At 47.5% G+C, this 26,106-nt stretch overlaps 1 long non-coding RNA gene across 1 annotated transcript in view; it reads right to left on the bottom strand.

Moving 5' to 3' along the window:
- Positions 1-7,649: 7,649 nt before the first annotated feature.
- LOC149451617 (uncharacterized) overlaps positions 7,650-26,106 on the bottom strand; it is a 76,907-nt gene continuing 58,450 nt past the window's right edge. The window contains exon 3 of the long non-coding RNA XR_016315001.1: positions 7,650-7,792. This is a non-coding gene — a long non-coding RNA (uncharacterized LOC149451617). The remainder of the gene's footprint in view (positions 7,793-26,106) is intronic.

Below are 26,106 nucleotides of genomic sequence, written 5' to 3'. Positions count from 1 at the left end.
TTGGGGATTGGTTAGGTCCCCTCAAGAGTGCAGCCAGACACTTCTCAGATCCATTCTCTGCCTCTAGGGCCTTCCTCCAAAGCCCTAGAGCATGGGAAAAATTCCAGATGGGCTGGCCTTCAGAGCCTCTCAGCCCCTAACCAGGATTTGATTTGACCTTCTGACCATTACACCCAGGCTGCTACTTAGCCCTCCTCACTAACAATTAAAACATTAGCTCCCCCTACCTAAACTAGGAGGATGCTACATAAAGATCAGATCTTAGGCCTATGCACACACCAGCATTTTACGAACTGCACACACTGTATAATGGCAGCCCACTGTCAACAATGGGGCTGATGATAGTGCAGTAGAAGGGCCAAGGTGTGTAAGGATATTTACTACTGAACTGTGGATTATAGCAGTTTGGGCACAGTTTCTGTAGGAAACCGTAATAGATTTACTGAAAGTCTTTGTTTTCAACAAGGTTACCTATTACCATCTCTATCAATACAGACAGACCCTTCTGTTGTGTGACTTTTTATCTGCTTTCCCATGCTGTTACATTCTGTAAATTACTTTCGTAGTGATTTATACTTTTTGCACGCATGGTAGTGCCCAGAACAAGGGTTAATGCCAGCAGATTGGGTGTGCATGCACATATATGAGAACACACTAATTCTTGTGAGCATGCTGCACAGACATATGAATATGTAGGCACATGGCAACAGATGCCTAATTCTAATCTTGGAACAGAGCTAAGCCAAGTAGTTGTTGGATCCTGCAAGCAGGAAGCAGTTTGCAGTTTGCATCCTGCAAACTTGAACCCTGAACCTTTTCCTGAGATCTGCTTTTTTGTTTGCTGACCCGGCAAGCCCTTCGACTTTCCTCTGCCTTCCTGTTATTGACTTTGGCTATTTTATGACCACCTTTTATCTCTGCTGATTCTTGGTTTTTGACCTTGGATAGTTTCTCACCAAGACTTGTTTCTGCTGTTTCCTAGTTTGACCTTGGCTAGTTTCTGACCATGGCTTTTCTCTGCTGATTACTGGTTTGACCTCGTCTAATTAATGACTATGGATTGTTTCTGCTGATCTTCTGATGTGACCTTGGCTTGCCTTCTGACCACGTCTCTGTCTGCTACCGTCTGCCATCTGTCTCATCGGCCACCTACCCCTGCCTGCCGCTTCCAGCCTGCTGTGTGTCCCAGTGTCCTGGCCAGCTGCCTTTTGTCTGCCTTTTCCCAGGGAATGTCCAGTCAGTCTGCATGAGCACCTCACTCCCAAGCCTACTTCCAGAAGGGAGCTTGCATGAACTGGACTGTTGCTACCTGTGCCACTCTGTGCCTTCATACTCCTTGTTCTCCACTCCATGGATGCCTAGACCAGAGAGCTCTCTGGTCATCTCAGATTCAACCCAGATACAAATAAATGCATTTACAATTTTGAGGGATTTTAAATACAGTGGGGCAAAAAAATATTTAGTCGGCCACCAATTGTGCAAGTTCTCCCACTTAAAAAGATGAGAGAGGCCTGTAATTGGCATCATAGGTAAACCTCAACTATGAGAGACATAATGAGAAAAAAAATCCAGACAATCACATTGGCTGATTTGGAAATAATTTATTTGCAAATTATAAGTATTTATATAATAAGTATTTGGTCACCTACAAACAAGCAAGATTTCTGGCTCTCACAGACCTGTACCTTCTTCTTTAAGAGGCTCCTCTGTCCTGCACTCATTACCTGTATCAATGGCACCTGTTTGAACTTGTTATCAGTATAAAAGACACCTGTCCACAACCTCAAACAGTCACACTCCAAACTCCACTATGGTGAATACCAAAGAGCTGTCGAAGGACACCAGAAACAAAATTGTAGACCTGCACCAGGCTGGGAAGACTGAATCTGCAATAGGCAAGCAGCTTGGTGTGAACAAATCAACTGTGGGAGCAATAATTAGAAAATGGAAGACATACAAGACCACTGATAATCTCCCTCGATCTGGGGCTCCACGCAAGATCTCACCCCGTGGGGTCAAAATGATCACAAGAACGGTGAGCAAAAATCCCGGGACCACACGGGGGGACCTAGTGAAAGACCTGCAGAGAGCTGGGACCAACGTAACAAAGGCTACCATCAGTAACACACTACGCCGCCAGGGACTCAGATCCTGCAGTGCCAGACGTGTCCCCCTGCTTAAGCCAGTACATGTCCGGGCCCGTCTGAAGTTTGCTAGAGAGCATTTGGATGATCCAGAAGAGGATTGGGAGAATGTCATATGGTCAGATGAAACCAAAATAGAACTGTTTGGTAGAAACACAACTCGTCGTGTTTGGAGGAGAGAGAATGCTGAGTTGCATCCAAAGAACACCATACCTACTGTGAAGCATGGGGGTGGCAACATCATGCTTTGGGGCTGTTTCTCCGCAAAGGGACCAGGACGACTGATCCATGTACAGAACAGAATGAATGTGGCCATGTATCGTGAGATTTTGAGTGCAAACCTCCTTCCATCAGCAAGGGCATTGAAGATGAAACGTGGCTGGGTCTTCCAACATGACAATGATCCCAAACATCCCACCCAGGCAACGAAGGAGTGGCTTCGTAAGAAGCATTTCAAGGTCCTGGAGTGGCCTAGCCAGTCTCCAGATCTCAACCCCATAGAAAACCTTTGGAGGGAGGTGAAAGTCTGTGTTGCTCAGCGACAGCCCCAAAACATCACTGCTCTAGAGGAGATCTGCATGGAGGAATGGGCCAACATACCAGCAATAGTGTGTGCCAACCTTGTGAAGACTTACAGGAAACGTTTGACCTCTGTCATTGCCAACAAAGGATATATAACAAAGTATTGAGATGAACTTTTGATATTGACCAAATACTTATTTTCCACCATAATTTGCAAATAAATTCTTTCCAAATCAGCCAATGTGATTGTCTGGATTTTTTTTCTAATTTTGTCTCTCATAGTTGAGGTCTACCTATGATGCCAAGCCACTCTCATCTTTTTAATTGGGAGAACTTGCACAATTGGTGGCTGATCAAATACTTTTTTGCCCCACTGTAAATAACTGAAGACTATGATTCTACAAAGTGCAATCCATTCTAACAAACCCACACCCATTAACCATGGTATAAGACTCCACTGCATAATATCTATATGGGACAAGGGCAGGAACTGTCACCCCTACCCATTCTAAATAGTAATCATCTGTCAATAGGCTCAGTTCACAAAGCTTTATAAAAGGATAAATAACTGCCACTATTCAAGAAAAAAAAAAAAAAGATCCTCATTCTAGTGTTTTCTGACAGCGGGAGGTGTGTGGGGCTTAGGGTCATGTGATTGCTGTGATTGGCTGTCACAGTGGTCACTTGATCGGAAAGTAGCGATTGGAAGCTTTCCCGGAGGTACCGGTAACTGTGTCAGAAGTGCCCAGGGTGTGCGCTCTCAGCACATATTTGTTTACATTGGGTACGCAAATGCCAAGGAGTAAGCCCTGGTTCACATATATGTGACTGTGCAGGCCGCATTTTGCATGGGCACGAGAGCCCATTCATTTGAATGGACTCCCGTGCCCCGTGACACACAAAGAAGAATTCCCTGCACTTCTTCTGAAAACGCAGCTCGCATGGGAACCTCGGTTCCCAGTACGGTTGCGTTTTCCTGTACGGGCGGCGTTCCATTAGAACTAATGGCACCCGCCCGCGGGTCCGTGTTCCTCTGGGTGGGTTTTCGTGCGGAACCGCAGCGGCACCAACCACCCAGATGTGAACCTAGCCTTAATGTTCATTTCTCAACACAAAAGTGTTATAGTGAACATACGAAACTTTAAGACTAAACATTTAATTAATTCTCTAAATTATTGCATGCTTTATTTCGAAAAGCCAGTATATAGGAAAAGTAGAATAAAAATGCATTGGTTTAGCCAACTATTTTTTTGTTGATTCATTTTTTTATGGTCTTTATAACTTGGGGTGTGTCAGGGATGTGTTCTTTGCCTACCTGTTTGGTTATGTAATTGTTAAAGGCTTCCCTCTTTCTCATCTCAGTGTTAACTATCCTGAAGTGATCTAAGGGGAAATCTGTTTGATTATAAAGTATCTACCGTAATTAAAAAATTATTGCATTGTAAGAACAAAATGTCTGTGTGTGAATTCTGTAATCTTCTGTGGTTTATATGAGTGCTGATTTACGTCTGGTACAAATGATTCATAAATAGTGTATACAGTGTGTGTGTATGGGTATATATATATATATACCCATACACACATATATATATATATATACTATATTTCTAAAAGTAATGGGACACCCCTCTAAATCATTGGATTCAGGTGATCCCATCATCTCCATGGCCATAGGTGTATAAAATCAAGCACCTAGGCTTGCAGACTGCTTCTACAAACATTTGTGAAAGAATGGGTCATACTCAGGAGCTTGGTGAATTCAAGAGTGGTACTGTGATAGGTTGCCACCTGTGCAATAAGTCCATCCTTGAAATTTCCTTGCTACTAAATAGTCCACAGTCAACTGATAGTGGTATTATAACAAAGTGGAAGCAACTAGGAACAACAGCAACTCAGCCAAGAAGTGGTAGGACACGTATAATGACAGAGCAGGGTCAGCATATGCTAAGCGCACAGTGCACAGAAGTCGCCAACTGTCTGCAGAGTCAATAGCTAAAGACCTACAAACTTTGTGTGGCCTTCAGATTAGCACAACAGCAGTGCATAGAGAGCTTCATGTTATAGGTTTCCATGGGTGAGCAGCTGCATCCAAGCCTTACATCACCAAGTGCAATGCAAAGCGTTTAATGAAGTGGTGTAAAGCACTCCACCACTGGACTCGAGAGCAGTGGAGACGTGTTCTCTGGAGTGATGAATCGCGCTTCTCTGTCTGGCAATCCGATGGACATGTCTGGGTTTGACAGTTGCCAGAAGAACGGTACTTGCCTGACTGCATTGTGCCAAATGTAAAGTTTGGTGGAGGGGAGATTATGGTGTGGGGTTGTTTTTCAGAGGGTTGGGCTTGGCCCCTTAGTTCCAGTGAAGGGAACTCTTAACGCGTCAGCATACTAAGACACTTTGGACAATTCATGCTCCCAACTTTGTGGGAAAAGTGTTGGGATGGCCCCTTCCTGTTCCAACATGACTGCACACCAGTGCACAAGGCAAAGTCCATAAAGACATGGATGAGTGAGTTTACAGTGGAGGAACTTGACTGGCCTGCACAGAGTCCTGATCTTAACCTGATAGAACAACTTTGGGATAAATTAGAGTGGAGGCTGCGAGCCAGGCCTTCTCGTCCGACATCAGTGCCTGACATCACAAATGTGCTTCTGGAGGAATGGTCAAACATTCCCATAGATACACTCCTAAACCTTGTGGACAGCCTTCCCAGAAGAGCTGAAGCTGTTATAGCTGCAAAGGGTGGGCCAACTCAATATTGAACCTGACAGACTAAGACTGGGATGCCATTAAAGTTCATGTGTGTGAAGGGCGGTGTCCCAATACTTTTGGCAATATAGTGTACATAGAGAGATATATATAGAATTTTAATTGCAAGGTCCATAAAGACATGGATGAGCGAGTTTGGGGTGGAGGAACTTGACTGGCCTGCACAGAGTCCTGACCTCAACCAGATAGAACATCTTTGGTATGAATTAGAGCGGAGACTGTGAGCCAGGCCTTCTCGTCCAACGTCAGTGCCTGACCTCACAAATGCGCTTCTGGAAGAATGGTCAAACATTCCCATAGACACAATGCTAAATCTTGTGGGCCGCCTTTCCAGAAGAGTTGAAGCTGTTGTAGCTGCAAAGGGTGGGCCAACTCAATATTGAACTCTACGGACGAAGACTGGGATGCCATATATATGTGTATGTGTATATATATATATATATATATATATATATATATATATATATATATATATAAAAATAAATAAAAAAGTTTTTTGCTTGCACACAATTAAGAAGTAGTATATTTTACAGCCAAATAGAAAAAAAATATTTCTCAGTAAGTGGTTTGATAATATTCTTACCCCAGCACTTGCAGTTTACAGCTTTAAATGCTGTTCACTCCTGCTGTCTCAGTGCTGCTTCCCTGAACTTCCAGTCTTCACAGGAAAGATGCGGTGGACAGTGCAGTCTCTAAGCCAGTCTGTTTGCTTGGAAAAGAGAGAGGGGAAGAGGAGGGAGAAGTGGGGAAGTGCCTTGCCATCTTAGGCTATGAGGCTGCGTGTTTCTATTGATGCACACAGTGTAAGGAGCAGGGGTGGACTGACAACTCATGGGGCCCCCAGGCAATAGGGGATCATGGGGCCCCTGTGTCCTTGCCCAAACTCAAAAAAGCCTATGAAAAAGGTACCAGGGGCATCTCATGGGGCCCCCCACTGACCCCGGGCCCTCGGGCACTGCCTGAGTTTCCAAATGGTCAGTCCGCCCCTGGTAGGGAGAAATAACTCTAGCCTCTGCATGCAATGGTGACTCCATAGGATGCTGCAAGAGAAAGGAGGCACCCTGAAATAGGAAACCCAAGGCAGTAATAATGGCACCAGCTGAAACAGGAACATGGCAAAGAATTATAAGATAAAGAAATTATAAAATCAAGAAGCTGTATATGCAGCAAGTGATTAAATCAGCTGCTAAAAGTGCTTAACAAAATTAGGCTTTAATATCGCTTTAACAGTGTTCACTAAGCTAAAGGAACTTTCCATTTGCTACGTAAATATTCTTCATCCTCTGATATCAACACAGACCCACTTCTTTAATTACACAAATGCACACATACATTTTGTTACTGCAATATTAAATCTTATTTATACCCCAATGTATTATTATTTTCCTTTTGGCATATATCAAATGACGGTGTGAATCAATTATTTCTCCATCTTGATGACTAATTTATTTTTTTGGGTTCTCATTTTCTGTCTTGACGAATACTAAACTCGGTGCACTCAGAATTACTACATTTTAAGAGTCCAGACTCAGCCTCCCTTCTCCTTCAGCTCCTTTGTTGGATTCCCATTAAATTCAGAGCAACCTACATAATTCACCTCCCCTTATTTGGCGTCTTACATCTGTGTCCCTCATTATATTGCAGTCTCTACTGTGTGCTTCCCAAGACTTTTCTCCATCTCGTTTTCCGTGTCCTGCTGAACCTTTGGAACTTTTATTTCCTCCTTAATCCAGCAAGCTTCCTCTCTGACTTCGTCCAAGTCACATTTACAGATGAACTTACGCTTTGATCCTAATGTTACTTGAGGTACTACATTAGGTGGTTTAAAATTTTCAGTTTTTCTACTAAGTTAGTTAATGGGGTGTCATCATAAAAGTGTAAGAGTGAAGTCTATTTACCCAGTTTCGAATTTTCAGTCATATAAATCAATGTAATAAACAGTTCAATATATCCAGTTACATTCACAATATTTTTTAGCCTGTTCATGGTAGCGATTTTATATTCCATTTAGAGTTTCAAAACACATTTGTTACAATGAAGCATACATTTTTTTTATTTTCAAATACTAGAAGACTTGCCCAATTCTTAAAGTAAACCAGAGAAATAATTAAACCATCAGCTTTTTAAAAAATGAAATGGGTAATGTCCAACAATTCAACAATACTCAGAACATTTTTTCTTACTATGTGTGTCTAAACATTTACTTACCCCCTTGACTCACTACCACCAGCTCAAGGTCCTCAGTGCGCTTCCTCTGAACATTCATGTAGCAGAGCGTGCTCTCTGTCCTTCACATACACAGTAAGGCAGGGATAGCACAGGCTCCAACAACTGGAGGGAGTGGATTGCCACTGAAGCTATGGGATAAAGTGGACATAAGTAAATTGTCAATGTAGCCAGGTTGGAGCATTCACACAAGGAAGCCTCCATAGGTCCCAGTAAGGGATGAAGTCACCCCAAGACAGGACCCAGAGAGGGTTACAGGAAGCAGGCTCAGCATTCACAGAAGAACGGATATGCAAAGGTATAAGTGCATATAGGGTTTAGAACCATACATAAAGGTTTAGTACCATTCATAAGGTACTTTAAATGCACAATGATGTACAGTATTATAGGACTCATCATTTGTTTTTTAATAAAGAGGAATACACTGCCTTCTCACATTTTACAATTTGGCTTTCAGGCTCCTGATGTAAAAATGTCTAAACACCACGCAGGACCTGGAAAGTGTTACGGAATGACACAAAGATATTAATGATATTTAAGAGATTTATCTAACTCATTTGGTACACAGTTCAAAAAGAGAGCACATACATATTATGCTCACATTTTTACCAATATGAAATAAGTAATTTCCGCTCCTTCGACCTTGCTACCACTGAAGAGGTTACTAAGGTCTTCTCCAAAGCCCGCCTCACCACCTGCCCCCTTGACCCTGTCCCCACACAACTCCTACAGTCACCCTCCTCCTCCATCCTACGCTCCCTCACTCACGTCTTCAATCTCTCCCTCTCTACTGGTGCATTCCCCTCCCCTCTAAAGCCCAGGCACATCACTCCCATATTTAAAAAACCCTCCCTGGACCCCACCGACCTAAACAACCTTAGACCCATCTCCCTGCTGCCATTTACATCCAAACTCCTCGAGCACCTAGTCTATAATCTCCTAAGCTCCCATCTCAACGACAACAACCTCCTTGATCCCCTACAGTCTGGCTTCCGTCCCCTACACTCCACCGAAACCACCCTACTCAAACTCACCAATGACCTGCTAACCACCAAAGCTAATGGCCACTACTCAGTGCTCCTACTCCTCGACCTCTCTGCGGCCTTCGACACAGTTGACCACCCCCTCCTCCTTAAAAAACTATACTCTCTTGGCCTCAGAGACTCCACTGTCTCCTGGCTCTCCTCCTATCTATCCCAGCGCTCCTTCAGTATTACCTATAATGCTGCCACCTCCCCCTCTCTCCCCCTCTCTGTTGGGGTCCCTCAAGGCTCTGTCCTTGGGCCCCTCCTCTTCTCCATCTACACCTCCTCCCTTGGCCAGCTGATACACTCCCACGGCTCCCACGGCCGATGACACGCAAATCTACCTCTCTACCCCTCGCCTCACCCCTTCAGCCGAATCACCTGCCTACTGAACGACATATCAGATTGGATGTCACTCCATTTCCTCAAATTAAACCTTTCCAAAACCGAGCTCATAGTTTTCCCCCCAGCCCGCGCCCCCCCTACCCTCTCCATCACGACCAACAATGCCACCATCAGTCCCACCCCGCAAGCCAAAGTTCTAGGTGTCACTCTAGACTCCAATCTGTCCTTCCAGCCCCATGTCCAATCGCTGGCAAATTCATGCAGGCTCCACCTCCGCAACATCTCCAAAATACGCTCGTTCCTAACTCCAGAAACTACAATGCAACTCATTCACTCCCTTGTTATCTCACAACTCGATTACTGTAACTCCCTCCTCACCTCCTTACCTCATCACAGGCTATCCCCGCTTCAGTCTATCCTGAACTCTGCGGCCAGACTCATCCACCTTACCAACCACTCCGTATATCCGCCACCCCCCTCTGTCATTCCCTCCACTGGCTTTCAATTGCCCAACGCATAAAATTCAAATTACTAACACTGACGTACAAAGCTATTCATAATACTGCCCCAAACTACCTCACTGACCTGATATCCAAATACCACCCAACACGTACTCTTCGCTCCTCACAAGACCTCCTACTCTCTAGCTCCCTGGTCTCCTCCTCCCATGCCTGACTCCAGGACTTCTCCAGGGCTTCCCCCATCCTCTGGAACTCACTACCCCCAATCTATCAGACTGTCACCTACCCTCCTCACCTTTAGGCGCGCCCTGAAAACCCATCTCTTCAGGGAAGCCTACCCTGCCTTCACCTAACTGCTGATCTCCTCCACTCCTCCTACCACTCCATCCCCCACAGCCATTTCCTCCTGTATCACTATCCCCTCCCTCCTAGATTGTAAGCTCCAAGGAGCAGGGCCCTTGAACCCCTTGTGTATTGTATTGTTACTGTATTGTACTGTCTGTATTGTACATGTACTGTCTCCCACTCTAATGTACAGCGCTGAGCAAACTTTTTGGCGCTATATAAATGCTGTATAATAATACAAATAATAGTAAAGTAATTGTATCTTTTTGTTTTTCTTTTTTTGTCTTGTAGAACATGTCTGTGCAGGTTCTTGTTTATCCAGGTTATGGTATAGCTAGTAGTAGTAAGTAACTTTCAACTTGTCTTTTTCTACAACTTGAACATGTTTCAATATTCATCCAATTTTTTTTTCAGTTCTGAGTGTAAGGAATATACCCCAGCATTTATATCCACAGAGGTAACTCGGCCACCTTAAAGTGGTTGTAAAGGCTCAAGGTTTTTTACCTTCATGCATTCTAACTAGAGATGAGCGAAGTATTCAAAAATTCGATTCGACTGATTCGGCGAATTCGTGGAAAAATTTCGATTCGAGTCGAATATATTCGCTGCGAATTTAACTTATAAAAGGGTGTTTCTAGGCTTCAGAGAGACTTTATATTAGTGCAGAACACTGTACCTTTAATTTAAATGCCCTTGGAGTCTGCTGGGGAAGAGAAATAATACTGACAGTCAGTATGACATGCAGATGAGTGCCGTCGATCTTAGAATCACCACACACTTCACTCATTTGGGCAGTCACGGGGCCAAAACCAGAGTGTGGAGCCACAGTGTGGCGGTAGAGGCAGCAGCAATGGGAGGCCATACAGCACCCTATGACAAAAATGGAAACCACCAGCAGTGTGAGGAGACCTGAAAGTGGCACATGGCAGAGTGTGGCGATGGAGACAGCAGCAATGGGAGACCGTACAGGGACCCATGACACACTCTGGACCTGGCAGCAGCATGAGGAGGCGGTACAGGGGCCCATGACAGATTACGGGCCTGGCAGCAGCATGAGGAGTTGGTACGGGGGCCCATGGCAGATTACGGGCCTGGCAGCAGCAATGGGAGGCCGTACAGGGACCCATGACACACTCTGGACCTGGCAGCAGCATGAGGAGGCGGTACAGGGGCGCATGACAGATTACGAGCCTGGCAGCAGCAACTTGGACAGGAGGACGTTCAGCTTCTGCACCGTCGGGTGCGTGCTCGCACACTGTTGTCTCTTGGAAACGGATTCCAAGAAAGACTGCTGACGGAATCCGTGAAGAGGAGTAGCAGGAGAAGGAGCATCTGAACGAGCGGAATATGCCAACAAGCGACAACAGGGGCCCATGACAGATTACGGGCCTGGCAGCAGCATGAGGAGTCGGTACGGGGGCCCATGGCAGATTAGGGGCCTGGCAGCAGCTATGGGAGGCCCGTAATCTGCCAGCACCCTATGACAAAAAATGGAACCCACCAGCAGTGTGAGGAGACCTGAAAGTGGCACATGGGAGAGTGTGGCGATGGAGACAGCAGCAATGGGAGGCCGTACAGGGACCCATGAGAGACTCTGGACCTGGCAGCAGCATGAGGAGGCGGTATAGGGGCCCATGGCAGATTAGGGGCCTGGCAGCAGCTATGGGAGGCCCGTAATCTGCCAGCACCCTATGACAAAAAATGGAACCCACCAGCAGTGTGAGGAGACCTGAAAGTGGCACATGGCAGAGTGTGGCGATGGAGACAGCAGCAATGGGAGGCCGTACAGGGACCCATGACAGACTCTGGACTTGGCAGCAGCATGAGGAGGCGGTATAGGGGCCCATGGCAGATTAGGGGCCTGGCAGCAGCTATGGGAGGCCCGTAATCTGCCAGCACCCTATGACAAAAAATGGAACACACCAGCAGTGTGAGGAGACCTGAAAGTGGCACATGTTTGGGGCATGATTCATGGCGGATTTAGTCAGTTGTGTCAGGAACTGGTGGTTTGAAATCCAGACTAATCCACGCCTGATTCATTTTCACAAACGTGAGTCTCTCCACACTTTGGGTGGACAGTCGTGTCCTCCGCGGAGTTGCAATACCTCCTGCCGCACTAAACACGCGCTCCAATGCCACGCTACTGGCCGGGCATGACAGCCTTTCAAGGGCAAATTCAGCTAGTTGGGGCCAAAGGTCAAGTTTCGTTGCCCAGTAGTCAAGGGGATTGTCTACCTCGGTTGGCAGGGTGCTGTCCAAGTAGGCCTAAGCCTGTTGTTTGAGGTCCTGCTCCAGGTCCACCTGATGCTGCTGCTGCTGCTGCTGCGGCTGGTTAGTAGTTTCCTCACTGCGCTGGTGAAGAAAGCTACTCATCATCGACTGCAGACTGAGGCAGCTGCTGCTGGTGGAGCTGCCACTGCTCCTACCACCCCACCCCTCCCCTGCTGCCATGGCAGCGGAACGCGAGCGCACAGGGCCCACAGTGTCTGAGGATGGACGTTGGTGCAGACAGGCAGAGACCAGCTGACTACGTAGGTGGTTTTTATAGTACGTTATTTTGGCCTCCCTCTCAGCAGGTGTGAAAAAGGCCACCATTTTTGAACGGTAGCGAGGGTCCAGCAAGGTGGACAGCCAAAAGTCATCCCTCTGTCTGATGGTAATTATTCGGCTGTCGGTACGCAAGCAAGCGAGCATGCTATGGGCCATTTGTGCCAAGGAATGCGAGGGACTCCCTGCCTCCATCTCCACAGCATACTGCCACGGTGCGTCTGGGTCCTCTGTCTCCTCTTCCTCCTCCTCTACCAGATGCTCCTGCTCCTCCACTCCTGTCCGCTGAGTGGAAAAACCACCCATTTCACTCAATAATTCCTGAGCACCAATGTCCTCCTCTACCTCCTCCTCTTCTTCCTGTCCTGCCCCCACAGGGGTCATGTGGCGTTGAGATCTGTGCGCCACGTCTACCACACCCTGACCAGCCATTGTTAACAGCATTTGTTCCAGGACGTGCAACAGAGGAATGACGTCGTTCATCCCATAGTCCTGCCGACTCACGAATAGCGTGGCCTCCTCAAAGGGCCTGTGCAAGCGCAGGTGTCACGCATGAGCTGCCAATGGCTGACATCCAAGTTACACAGGGAGTACCTTTATCCGCTTTTAACATCAGGAAATCTGTGATGGCCTTTTGCTGTTCGTAAAGGTGGTCTAACATATGTAGGGTTGAATTCCACCTTGTTGCAACGTCACAGCATGAGGAGTCGGTACGGGGGCCCATGGCAGATTACGGGCCTGGCAGCAGCAATGGGAGGCCCGTAATCTGCCAGCACCCTATGTCAAAAAATTCAACACACCAGCAGTGTGTGAGGAGACCTGAAAGTGGCACATGGCAGAGTGTGGCGATGGAGACAGCAGCAATGGGAGGCCGTACAGGGACCCATGAGAGACTCTGGACCTGGCAGCAGCATGAGGAGGCGGTATAGGGGCCCATGGCAGATTAGGGGCCTGGCAGCAGCTATGGGAGGCCCGTAATCTGCCAGCACCCTATGTAAAAAAATTGAACACACCAGCAGTGTGTGAGGAGACCTGAAAGTGGCACATGGCAGAGTGTGGCGATGGAGACAGCAGCAATGGGAGGCCGTACAGGGACTTATGAGAGACTCTGGACCTGGCAGCAGCATGAGGAGGCGGTATAGGGGCCCATGGCAGATTAGGGGCCTGGCAGCAGCTATGGGAGGCCCGTAATCTGCCAGCACCCTATGTCAAAAAATTCAACACACCAGCAGTGTGAGGAGACCTGAAAGTGGCACATGGCATGAGACACTGTGGACCTGGCAGCAGCATGAGGAGGCGGTACAGGGGCCCATGGCAGATTAGGGGCCTGGCAGCAGCTATGGGAGGCCCGTAATCTGCCAGCACCCAATGTCAAAAAATTGAACACACCAGCAGTGTGAGGAGACCTGAAAGTGGCACATGGCAGAGTGTGGCGATGGAGACAGCAGCAATGGGAGGCCGTACAGGGACCCATGACAGACTCTGGACTTGGCAGCAGCATGAGGAGGCGGTATAGGGGCCCATGGCAGATTAGGGGCCTGGCAGCAGCTATGGGAGGCCCGTAATCTGCCAGCACCCTATGTCAAAAAATTGAACACACCAGCAGTGTGAGGAGACCTGAAAGTGGCACATGGCATGAGACACTGTGGACCTGGCAGCAGCATGAGGAGGCGGTACAGGGGCCCATGGCAGATTAGGGGCCTGGCAGCAGCTATGGGAGGCCCGTAATCTGCCAGCACCCTATGTCAAAAAATTGAACACACCAGCAGTGTGAGGAGACCTGAAAGTGGCACATGGCATGAGACACTGTGGACCTGGCAGCAGCATGAGGAGGCGGTACAGGGGCCCATGGCAGATTAGGGGCCTGGCAGCAGCTATGGGAGGCCCGTAATCTGCCAGCACCCTATGTCAAAAAATTGAACACACCAGCAGTGTGTGAGGAGACCTGAAAGTGGCACATGGCAGAGTGTGGCGATGGAGACAGCAGCAATGGGAGGCCGTACAGGGACCCATGAGAGACTCGGGACCTGGCAGCAGCATGAGGAGGTGGTACAGGGGCCCATGGCAGATTAGGGGCCTGGCAGCAGCTATGGGAGGCCCGTAATCTGCCAGCACCCAATGTCAAAAAATTCAACACACCAGCAGTGTGAGGAGACCTGAAAGTGGCACATGGCAGAGTGTGGCGATGGAGACAGCAGCAATGGGAGGCCGTACAGGGACCCATGACAGACTCTGGACTTGGCAGCAGCATGAGGAGGCGGTATAGGGGCCCATGGCAGATTAGGGGCCTGGCAGCAGCTATGGGAGGCCCGTAATCTGCCAGCACCCTATGTCAAAAAATTGAACACACCAGCAGTGGGAGGAGACCTGAAAGTGGCACATGGCATGAGACACTGTGGACCTGGCAGCAGCATGAGGAGGCGGTACAGGGGCCCATGGCAGATTAGGGGCCTGGCAGCAGCTATGGGAGGCCCGTAATCTGCCAGCACCCTATGTCAAAAAATTGAACACACCAGCAGTGTGAGGAGACCTGAAAGTGGCACATGGCATGAGACACTGTGGACCTGGCAGCAGCATGAGGAGGCAGTACAGGGGCCCATGGCAGATTAGGGGCCTGGCAGCAGCTATGGGAGGCCCGTAATCTGCCAGCACCCTATGTCAAAAAATTGAACACACCAGCAGTGTGTGAGGAGACCTGAAAGTGGCACATGGCAGAGTGTGGCGATGGAGACAGCAGCAATGGGAGGCCGTACAGGGACCCATGAGAGACTCTGGACCTGGCAGCAGCATGAGGAGGCGGTACAGGGGCCCATGGCAGATTAGGGGCCTGGCAGCAGCTATGGGAGGCCCGTAATCTGCCAGCACCCAATGTCAAAAAATTCAACACACCAGCAGTGTGAGGAGACCTGAAAGTGGCACATGGCAGAGTGTGGCGATGGAGACAGCAGCAATGGGAGGCCGTACAGGGACCCATGACAGACTCTGGACTTGGCAGCAGCATGAGGAGGCAGTATAGGGGCCCATGGCAGATTAGGGGCCTGGCAGCAGCTATGGGAGGCCCGTAATCTGCCAGCACCCTATGTCAAAAAATTGAACACACCAGCAGTGTGAGGAGACCTGAAAGTGGCACATGGCATGAGACACTGTGGACCTGGCAGCAGCATGAGGAGGCGGTACAGGGGCCCATGGCAGATTAGGGGCCTGGCAGCAGCTATGGGAGGCCCGTAATCTGCCAGCACCCTATGTCACAAAATTGAACACACCAGCAGTGTGTGAGGAGACCTGAAAGTGGCACATGGCAGAGTGTGGCGATGGAGACAGCAGCAATGGGAGGCCGTACAGGGACCCATGAGAGACTCTGGACCTGGCAGCAGCATGAGGAGGTGGTACAGGGGCCCATGGCAGATTAGGGCCTGGCAGCAGCTATGGGAGGCCCGTAATCTGCCAGCACCCAATGTCAAAAAATTCAACACACCAGCAGTGTGAGGAGACCTGAAAGTGGCACATGGCAGAGTGTAGCGATGGAGACAGCAGCAATGGGAGGCCGTACAGGGACCCATGACAGACTCTGGACTTCGCAGCAGCATGAGGAGGCGGTATAGGGGCCCATGGCAGATTAGGGGCCTGGCAGCAGCTATGGGAGGCCCGTAATCTGCCAGCACCCTATGTCAAAAAATTGAACACACCAGCAGTGTGTGAGGAGACCTGAAAGTGGCACATGGCAGAGTGTGGCGATGGAGACAGCAGCAATGGGAGGCCGTACAGGGACCCATGACAGACTCTGGACTTGGCAGCAGCATGAGGAGGCGGTATAGGGGCCCATGGCAGATTAGGGGCCTGGCAGCAGCTATGGGAGGCCCGTAATCTGCCAGCACCCTATGACAAAAAATGGAACACACCAGCAGTGTGAGTAGACCTGAAAGTGGCACATGGCAGGGGCATGATTCATGGCGGATTTAATCAGTTGTGTCAGGAACTGGTGGTTTGAAATCCAGACTAATCCACGCCTGATTCATTTTCACAAACGTGAGTCTCTCCACACTTTGGGTGGACAGTCGTGTCCTCCGCGGAGTTACAATACCTCCTGCCGCACTAAACACGCGCTCCGATGCCACGCTACTGGCCGGGCATGACAGCCTTTCAAGGGCAAATTCAGCTAGTTGGGGCCAAAGGTCAAGTTTCGTTGCCCAGTAGTCAAGGGGATTGTCTACCTCGGTTGGCAGGGTGCTGTCCAAGTAGGCCCAAGCCTGTTGTTTGAGGTCCTGCTCCAGGTCCACCTGATGCTGCTGCTGCTGCGGCTGGTTAGTAGTTTCCTCACTGCGCTGGTGAAGAAAGCTACTCATCATCGACTGCAGACTGAGGCAGCCGCTGCTGGTGGAGCTACCACTGCTCCTACCACCCCACCCCTCCCCTGCTGCCATGGCAGCGGAACGCGAGCGCACAGGGCCCACAGTGTCTGAGGATGGATGTTGGCGCACAAAGGCAGAGACCAACTGACTACATAGGTGGTTTTTATAGTACGTTATTTTGGCCTCCCTCTCAGCAGGTGTGAAAAAGGCCACCATTTTTGAACGGTAGCGAGGGTCCAACAAGGTGGACAGCCAAAAGTCATCCCTCTGTCTGATGGTTATTATTCGGCTGTCGCTACGCAAGCAACCGAGCATGCTATGGGCCATTTGTGCCAAGGAATGCGAGGGACTCCCTGCCTCCATCTCCACAGCATACTGCCACGGTGCGTCTGGGTCCTCTGTCTCCTCCTCCTCCTCCTCTACCACATGCTCCTGCTCCTCCACTCCTGTCCGCTGAGTGGAAAAACCACCCATTTCACTCAATAATTCCTGAGCACAAATGTCCTCCTCTACCTCCTCCTCTTCTTCCTGTCCTGCCCCCACAGGGGTCATGTGGCGTTGAGATCTGTGCGCCACGTCTACCGCACCCTGACCAGCCATTGTTAACAGCATTTGTTCCAGGACGTGCAACAGAGGAATGACGTCGTTCATCCCATAGTCCTGGCGACTCACGAATAGCGTGGCCTCCTCAAAGGGCCTGAGCAAGCGGCAGGTGTCACGCATGAGCTGCCAATGGCTGACATCGAAGTTACACAGGGGAGTACCTTTATCCGCTTGTAACATCAGGAAATCGGTGATGGCCTTTCGCTGTTTGTAAAGGCGGTCTAACATGTGTAGGGTTGAATTCCACCTTGTTGCAACGTCGCAGATCAGGCGATGCTGTGGAATTCCGTTCGGCCGCTGCAGCTCAAGGAGGGTGTGCTTTGCGGTGTAGGAATGGCTGAAATGCATGCAAAGTTTACGTGACATTTTAAGGATGTCTTGCAGTGGGATGGTGGATTTTAGGAACCGCTTGACAACCAGATTGAACACGTGAGCCATGCATGGCGCATGGCACAACCTTCCTTGACGCAGAGCAGACACCATGTTCTTTCCGTTGTCAGTCAACATGGTTCCGATTTTCAGTTTGCGCGGAGACAGCCATCTGTCGATTTCTCTGTTCATTACACTCAGAAGTTCCTCCCCTGTGTGACTACGTTCGCCAAGGCATACCAGGTGCAGCACAGCGTGACACCGTTGCGCCCTGCACATGTGATATGCCGGTCGGGTAATGGGACTTGGCATGGGGGTGGCGGCTGAGGACACGAAGGAAGAAGAGGTGGTAGAGGCGGACATGTTTTGTGGACCAAGGACGTGCAAACGTGGAGGCAAAAGCGGCGTGACCTGTCCAAGTTGCTGGTGCGGCTGTGACGGCACCACGTTCACCCAGTGGGCCGTAAATGACATGTACTGTCCCTGACCGTAGTTACAGCTCCACACGTCGGCGCTGCCGTGCACTTTGGCAGAGACCAACATGCTTAAAGACTGGCCCACCATCTCTTCTACATGTGAATGCAGGGCTGGCACTGCCTTTTTGGCAAAGAAATGCCGGCTTGGCACTCTCCACCACGGCGCGGCACAAGCCATCATTTCTCGGAAAGGTGCTGAGTCCACCACTTGGAAAGGGAGGGACTGCAGCACCAGCAACTTGGACAGGAGGACGTTCAGCTTTTGCACCGTCGGGTGCGTGCTCGCAAACTGTTGTCTCTTGGAAACGGATTCCAAGAAAGACTGCTGACGGAATCCGTGAACAGGAGTAGCAGGAGAAGGAGCATCTGAACGAGCGGAAGATGGCAACGAGCGACAACTCCCCTCAGCAGAGGTGTTGGAGCCTTGACTGGCTGATAGAGGGCGATTGACGTCGGGTGACGGAGCAAGTAACGGAGCGGGGGGCTGGGGCGGGCAGAACCGCCGTATCTTTATCACGGTTTTCCCAGGCCACCAAATGGCGACGCTGCATATGCTGCCGCAACGCTGTAGTCCCAACATGGGCCCCCTGGCCACGCTTGACTTTCTGGCCACATAGTCGACATACGGCTACGTTTACTTCCTCGGGCGGCTTGACAAAAAATTGCCACACCGCCGAGTAGGAAACTTTGCCCCCGATACTCCTCACTGGCTGACTGCTGCTTCCTCCGTGCACACCGGCACCACTACTGGCCGTGGTGGTAGGCTGCAGTGGAGCTGGTGCTGTACTCCGTGGCCGTTTGCCTCCACTGACACTGCTGCGACCCTGCTGCCTCCTGGGCAACCCACCGACTGTTTTGCTCGCTGCCAAGCTGCCACCCTCTTCTCCTGATGATGCGGAAGCAATAGCCTGATGACGACGAGGCTGCCAAGTGCGATCAGCCTCCTCATCATCAATTAGGGTCTCCGCCTCAATACTAGCCCCCTCGGCTGCGTGTGGGTCAGGAGACAGACCTGTCTCTAGACCGGCTACCGAGCCACTCTCCTCGCCACTACTTCTTCGCCTGGCTGCTGAAGAGGCGGATGTCTCCCCCCGTTCCTGACCGCCCTCTGTTTGCTCTTCCTCACTGTACAGTGGGGCTGAGCCCACAGCATGCGATACTTCGCTTGGTGAGGGAACACCAAAGGACAGGGGCAGGTAGAGGACACGTGATTTCAGTGGGCTTGGTCCCGGGCCATGCCAACTAACGGTTGTGTCTGACGTACCCACCGACCGTTGGCTGTAGGTGTCAGAGGTGACCTGGGAAGAGGAAGACGACCGAGCCAACCAATCAATGACGGCAGGGTTGTCGGTGGAGACACGACCGCTGGATGACACCGGGAGCACTGGCCTCTGGCTGCGAATAGTGCTGCCTCGACCCCTTCCTCTGCTGCCACGTCTGCTCGCTCCTAAAACATTGCCTCCTCTGCCACTCCTCTGCATGTTGTCTGACATACTCTTTAATTAAATGATTCTGTGTCCCTGAGTAACAATTCTGTGTCTGTCCCTGAGTAACAATTCTGTGTCCCTGAGTAACGTTTCTGTGGCCCTAAGTAACAGTTCTGTGGCCCTCAGTAACAATTCTGTGTCCCTCAGTAACAATTCTGTGTCCCTCAGTAACAATTCTGTGTCTGTCCCTGAGTAACAATTCTGTGTCCCTGAGTAACAATTCTGTGTCCCTCAGTAACAATTCTGTGTCCCTCAGTAACAATTCTGTGTCCCTGAGTAACAATTCTGTGTCCCTCAGTAACAATTCTGTGTCCCTCAGTAACAATTCTGTGTCCCTGAGTAACAATTCTGTGTCCCTAAGTAACGTTTCTGTGGCCCTAAGTAACGGTTCTGTGGCCCTAAGTAACAATTCTGTGTCCCTCAGTAACAAATCTGTGTCCCTCAGTAACAATTCTGTGTCCCTCAGTAACAATTCTGTGTCTGTCCCTGAGTAACAATTCTGTGTCTGTCCCTGAGTAACAATTCTGTGTCCCTCAGTAACAATTCTGTGTCCCGCAGTAACAATTCTGTGTCCCTGAGTAACAATTCTGTGTCCCTGAGTAACAATTCTGTGTCCCTGAGTAACCATTCTGTGTCCCTCAGTAACAATTCTGTGTCCCTCAGTAACAATTCTGTGTCCCTGAGTAACAATTCTGTGTCTGTCCCTGAGTAACAATTCTGTGGCCCTAAGTAACGTTTCTGTGGCCCTAAGTAACGGTTCTGTGGCCCTCAGTAACAAATCTGTGTCCCTCAGTAACAATTCTGTGTCTGTCCCTGAGTAACAATTCTGTGTCCCTAAGTAACGTTTCTGTGTCCCTAAGTAACGTTTCTGTGGCCCTAAGTAACGTTTCTGTGGCCCTAAGTAACGTTTCTGTAGCCCTAAGTAACGTTTCTGTGGCCCTAAGTAACGTTTCTGTGGCCCTAAGTAACAGTTCTGTGGCCCTCAGTAACAGTTCTGTGGCCCTCAGTAACAATTCTGTGTCCCTCAGTAACAATTCTGTGTCTGTCCGTGAGTAACAATTCTGTGTCCCTAAGTAACGTTTCTGTGGCCCTAAGTAACGGTTCTGTGGCCCTCAGTAACAATTCTGTGTCCCTCAGTAACAATTCTGTGTCTGTCCCTAAGTAACAATTCTGTGGCCCTAAGTAACGTTTCTGTGGCCCTAAGTAACGTTTCTGTGGCCCTAAGTAACGTTTCTGTGGCCCTCAGTAACAATTCTGTATCCCTCAGTAACAATTCTGTGTCTGTCCCTGAGTAACAATTCTGTGACCCTAAGTAACAATTCTGTGGCCCTAAGTAAAGTTTCTGTTGCCCTAAGTAACGTTTCTGTGGCCCTAAGTAACGATTCTGTGGCCCTAAGTAACGTTTCTGTGGCCCTAAGTAACGTTTCTGTGGCCCTCAGTAACAAATCTGTGTCCCTCAGTAACAATTCTGTGTCTGTCCCTAAGTAACAATTCTGTGGACCTCAGTAACAAATCTGTGTCCCTCAGTAACAATTCTGTGTCTGTCCCTAAGTAACAATTCTGTGGCCCTAAGTAACGTTTCTGTGGCCCTAAGTAACGGTTCTGTGGCCCTCAGTAACAATTCTGTGTCCCTCAATAACAATTCTGTGTCTGTCCCTAAGTAACAATTCTGTGGCCCTAAGTATTGTTTCTGTGGCCCTAACTAACGATTCTGTGGCCCTCAGTAACAAATCTGTGTCCCTCAGTAACAATTCTGTGTCTGTCTCTAAGTAACAATTCTGTGGCCCTAAGTAACGATTCTGTGGCCCTCAGTAACAAATCTGTGTCCCTCAGTAACAATTCTGTCTGTCCCTAAGTAACAATTCTGTGGCCCTAAGTAACGTTTCTGTGGCCCTAAGTAACGGTTCTGTGGCCCTCAGTAACAATTCTGTGTCCCTCAATAACAATTCTGTGTCTGTCCCTAAGTAACAATTCTGTGGCCCTAAGTAACGTTTCTGTGGCCCTAACTAACGATTCTGTGGCCCTCAGTAACAAATCTGTGTCCCTCAGTAACAATTCTGTGTCTGTCTCTAAGTAACAATTCTGTGGCCCTAAGTAACGATTCTGTGGCCCTCAGTAACAAATCTGTGTCCCTCAGTAACAATTCTGTCTGTCCCTAAGTAACAATTCTGTGGCCCTAAGTAACGTTTCTGTGGTCCTAAGTAACGATTCTGTGGCCCTCAGTAACAATTCTGTATCCCTCAGTAACCATTCTGTCTGTCCCTGAGTAACAATTCTGTGTCCCTAAGTAACGTTTCTGTGGCCCTAAGTAACGATTCTGTGGCCCTAAGTAACGATTCTGTGGCCCTAACTAACGTTTCTCTGTCCCTAAGTAACGTTTCTGTGTCCCTAACTCTCTCCCTGCATACAGCCAGGTCTGCCTCTGTTGAATGACTGGAGGCAAATGGAGAATTCTAAAATGGCCGCTATTTATAGCTCGACCATTACACTGTGCTGGCTGGCTGGCTGCTGATTGGCTAATGCGATCACATGTCATGAATGAATGCATTATGGGTCAGCGCGCCTTGTCTGCGCGCCTTCCCAGACATCCCCACTCCGTCGCCGCACATGTCGCCGCCATTTTAGGAAAAATTTCGATTCGCGCATCCGAAGTCTGCTTATTTTCGGATTCGACGCGAATCGAAATTTTCCTAATATTCAAAACGAATTCCACTTCGCCTACTTCGATTCGCTCATCTCTAATTCTAACCTTTGTAAAAATACATTATAATATATTATATTATATATCACCAAATAATATTTTGAGGAGCGCAACACATATAATATTTTATTTGTCTATTTTTACACAGTATTTTGAGTATGTGTTTCATGTGTTGATGCACCACTATATTTAAAATAGTTAATTAATTGTAAGCACTTTTTTGACACCATAGTAGCTCACAAGTATACACCCTTATAAAATATCTAATTCTAACCTTCTGTGTGCCCCCATAGCCCCCCTTCCAATCCATACCTGAGTCCCCTCCAATCCAGCAATGTTTGCAATAGCCTCTGTTGTATGGGGACTCTCCCTCCTCACTGGCTGAGCCAATGGGCTCCTGCTGCTGTCAATCACAGCCAGTAAGATAATGAGGATAGAGTGGGGGGGGGGTGCCTCATAGCCACATAGCTTTCTCTGGGGGCACTGCTTGAGGGGGAGGAGCCAGAGCACTGGTTTTGGACCCAAAAAGAAGAGGATCGGGGCAGCTGTGTACAGAAATACTGCACAGAGTAGGTAAGTATGACATGTTTGTTATTTTATTTTTTTAAAAATGAAGCTTTAGTATCGCTTTCAGCCAATCACCATGGAGTGTCATGGTATATCATCAACATCTGTCTTGACACTAGGAAAGCCCGACACTACTTTCAAGCTTTCTGGTAGACTGTGTCAATTCACAAGTTAGGACATTGTTATACATATTTTCTAGCAGAAGAGGTGGGATGTGCCCTGTTCTGACTTGTTTAGGTCTATTTTCAGCACAGCATGTGTGAAAAAGAGTCTTTAAAACCAAAAAGCTTGCATACAGCTCCATCTTATAGCGGCAAGTGGTAAATGTGATAAAATCACTTTAATATTTATCTGGTTGAAAGGAAATATAGTTTTTGTATTTATTACTAAACAAAATAAAATATGTTTAAAAACACTATGTATTCCACTTAACTTGACATAACCATATCAATCTATGATGAATCCAGGGTAGTAAGAGAGTTCCTTGTTGGAATCCTAGAGATCTACAAAGGATCAATGCATCCAAAACTGGTTTCCAGATGTGCGTTGATGTCAGCATTGGGTCTGAGCAGTTCTCCACCTATTACTGATAACCGTTAGTGGGGGGGTCCTATTCACCTTACTGGGTGACTAAATGAGAGAACTTTTTTTTCAAGGATAGTCTAAAACAGAGTTCCACTTTTCAAGCCAAGAGAAAAGCTTTTAATGTAGCATGCAAAACCGCCGCTGCTGAATCTACATGGCTGAAACAGCTTGAAAAGCTTTGGCAGGCAACATGTAAAATGTTTCAAGGAACTTCTGACATGGTCCAGGAACCATTGTAGTAAAGGAAGAAAGTCAATATAATTTACCCTAAACTGATTTTACAAAACAACCATCTGTTGCCAGATTAAAAAACCTCTCTTATGTGCTACTATGTAGGAATTCAACCTCTGGAGTTATGACCACATTATCATTTTACTGCTTGTGGGCAAGGCAGCTTTGAAAAGAGAGGGCAGTGCTGGAACCAGTGAACACATTTACAAGTATTTTAGAAGCTCAGATTTAGTGTTTCTCAGAAAATGAGAATGTTTCCAAATATTGGTGTCCGTTTATGACACAGAGAATAGCTGCGATTCAGAGGATCGCAGCTATTCTCTGGTCATTCACAGTTTATGACACTCAGGAGATCAGCGGAGAACATGTTCAGCCCTTCACTGGAGATCTGTGTTCTCCCTCCAGATTCTCCAGCCCAGAGCTGGAGAATCGGAGGGACCGCAAACTAAGCAGCGATAATGTACCTCTGCTTAGTAAACTGATCTTTTACTGTAATCTCGCGAGATTATAGTAAAATCAGCTGTTCTCCAGCATTTGTAGACTGTTCTCCAGCGTTTGGAGACCGTTCTCCCTTCGTTCGGAGAACTGCTTCATAAAAGGCATTCACAGGAGCACTGTGTTCTCCGAGAATGCCGGAGAACTGAGCAGCGATCTATTACCGCTGGTTCATAAACGGACACCAAAGTAATATACATAACTAGCAAGGTAGTCATCAACAAAAGATAGATGCCAGGAGAAAATTTAATTATTCAGGTGGTAGACCAAGGGGGAGATTCACTAAAACTGGTTCACGCAGAATATAGTTGGCTGTACATAGTAACCAATAAGCTTCTAAAGTTGGCCATAGATGAGCAGAAAACCAAACAAAATTTGTGCCGATTGTCGAACCATCCATTTATCGCATCATTACTGTGCCATCTGCGACACAAAATTTTCATGCCTGATCCAACATGCTGGGTTTGTTTAGAAAATCAGAACAAATGATGGCACAATCGTATGAGCTATTTTTATTTGTTGATCGACAGAACATTTGATTTTCAACTCATCTGTGGCCGGCTTATGTTTTAGGGTCCTTTCACATGGGCGTTCTGTTTGTTTCATCAATTCAGTCACATTTTTTCAAATAAAAAAAATGAAAATAAGTTTTTCATCAGTTTCTCATTCGTTTTTTTTATCAGTTTCTCATCAGTTTTTTATCCGTTTTTACATCAGTTTTTGTAAATCCACTATCAATGCAGAAACGGACCGTTTGTCTGTTTACATCCATTTTTCGTTTGTTTTGTTTTTTTAATGGAACAAAAATAGAGCTTTGATCCATTTCAAATAACGGATGTTGACTTAAACGGATGATCATCCATTTTTACGTAGAGATACATTGATGTCCGATTTTCATCCATCAACAGATGCAGAACCCCTGTGTGAAAGGGGCCTTAGAGTTTACTTTACATCAGTTTTACATCAGTTTTTACATAATTTTTTTTACATCCAATACCAATGCAAAAACTATCTGTTTGTTCGTTCACATCAATTTTTTGTCCATTCCATTTTTATAACAAAACAAAAATAGGGCTGTGATCCGTTTAAAAAAAATGGATGTTGACGGATCCGGATGTAAACAGATGATCATCTGTTTACATTATTTATAAAGATGCATTGATGTCCATTTTTCATCCATACACGGATGGATGAAAAATGGACAAACGGAATGCCCATGTGAAAAGAGCTTTGTTGTCAAAACTTAATTCAACAAGCTGAAGTTATAAGCTGATTGGTTACTGTGCACAGCTACACCAGATTCTGTGTGCACCAGTTTTAGTAAATCTCCCCCAAGGGTCCATTGAATCAATTTAAATGTTTAATTTTTAGAGGATAAACATTTATTTTAAATCACTAGTTTATGTTAAGCATTTTAGTTGCTTTATAAAGAATTTATTTTGCAGCTAGAGGTACATTGTTATTTTTTCCAACCAAAATATCAAACTGAATGGTTTTACATTGAAATATGCAAATTGATTTAATACATATTTTTTAATAAAGCAAGCTGGAGTGATGCTTTATATAACCCTATTCAGCTCCTATTTTGATGTTCATGGCATGACTGTCCTCCCCCTTGTACTGGTGCTGAGTGTCGCGCCATTGATGGAATCCCTGTTTTGTCTCTGCCTTTCACAGTGATTTCCCATCATTATGGACCTCTTGAATCCCTTGAATAAAAATGCAGTCCTTTCTGACAGTCTCTTTCTTTGCTTTCCTTTCTGTGTGATTTTCCGTCATTATGGTTCTTGAATTTCTTGAATAATGATATATGCTATGAACAAATAGATGGAGGAGTAATGGTTTCATCAGTGTTTTCT

The sequence above is a fragment of the Staurois parvus genome, unplaced genomic scaffold (assembly GCF_062004578.1).
Source record: "Staurois parvus isolate SC_StPar_1 unplaced genomic scaffold, SC_StPar_1.0 ptg000530l, whole genome shotgun sequence".
Classification (NCBI taxonomy): domain Eukaryota; kingdom Metazoa; phylum Chordata; class Amphibia; order Anura; family Ranidae; genus Staurois; species Staurois parvus.
The sequence above is the reverse complement of the archived record's forward strand: the minus strand, read 5'-3'. Positions and strand labels throughout refer to the sequence as shown.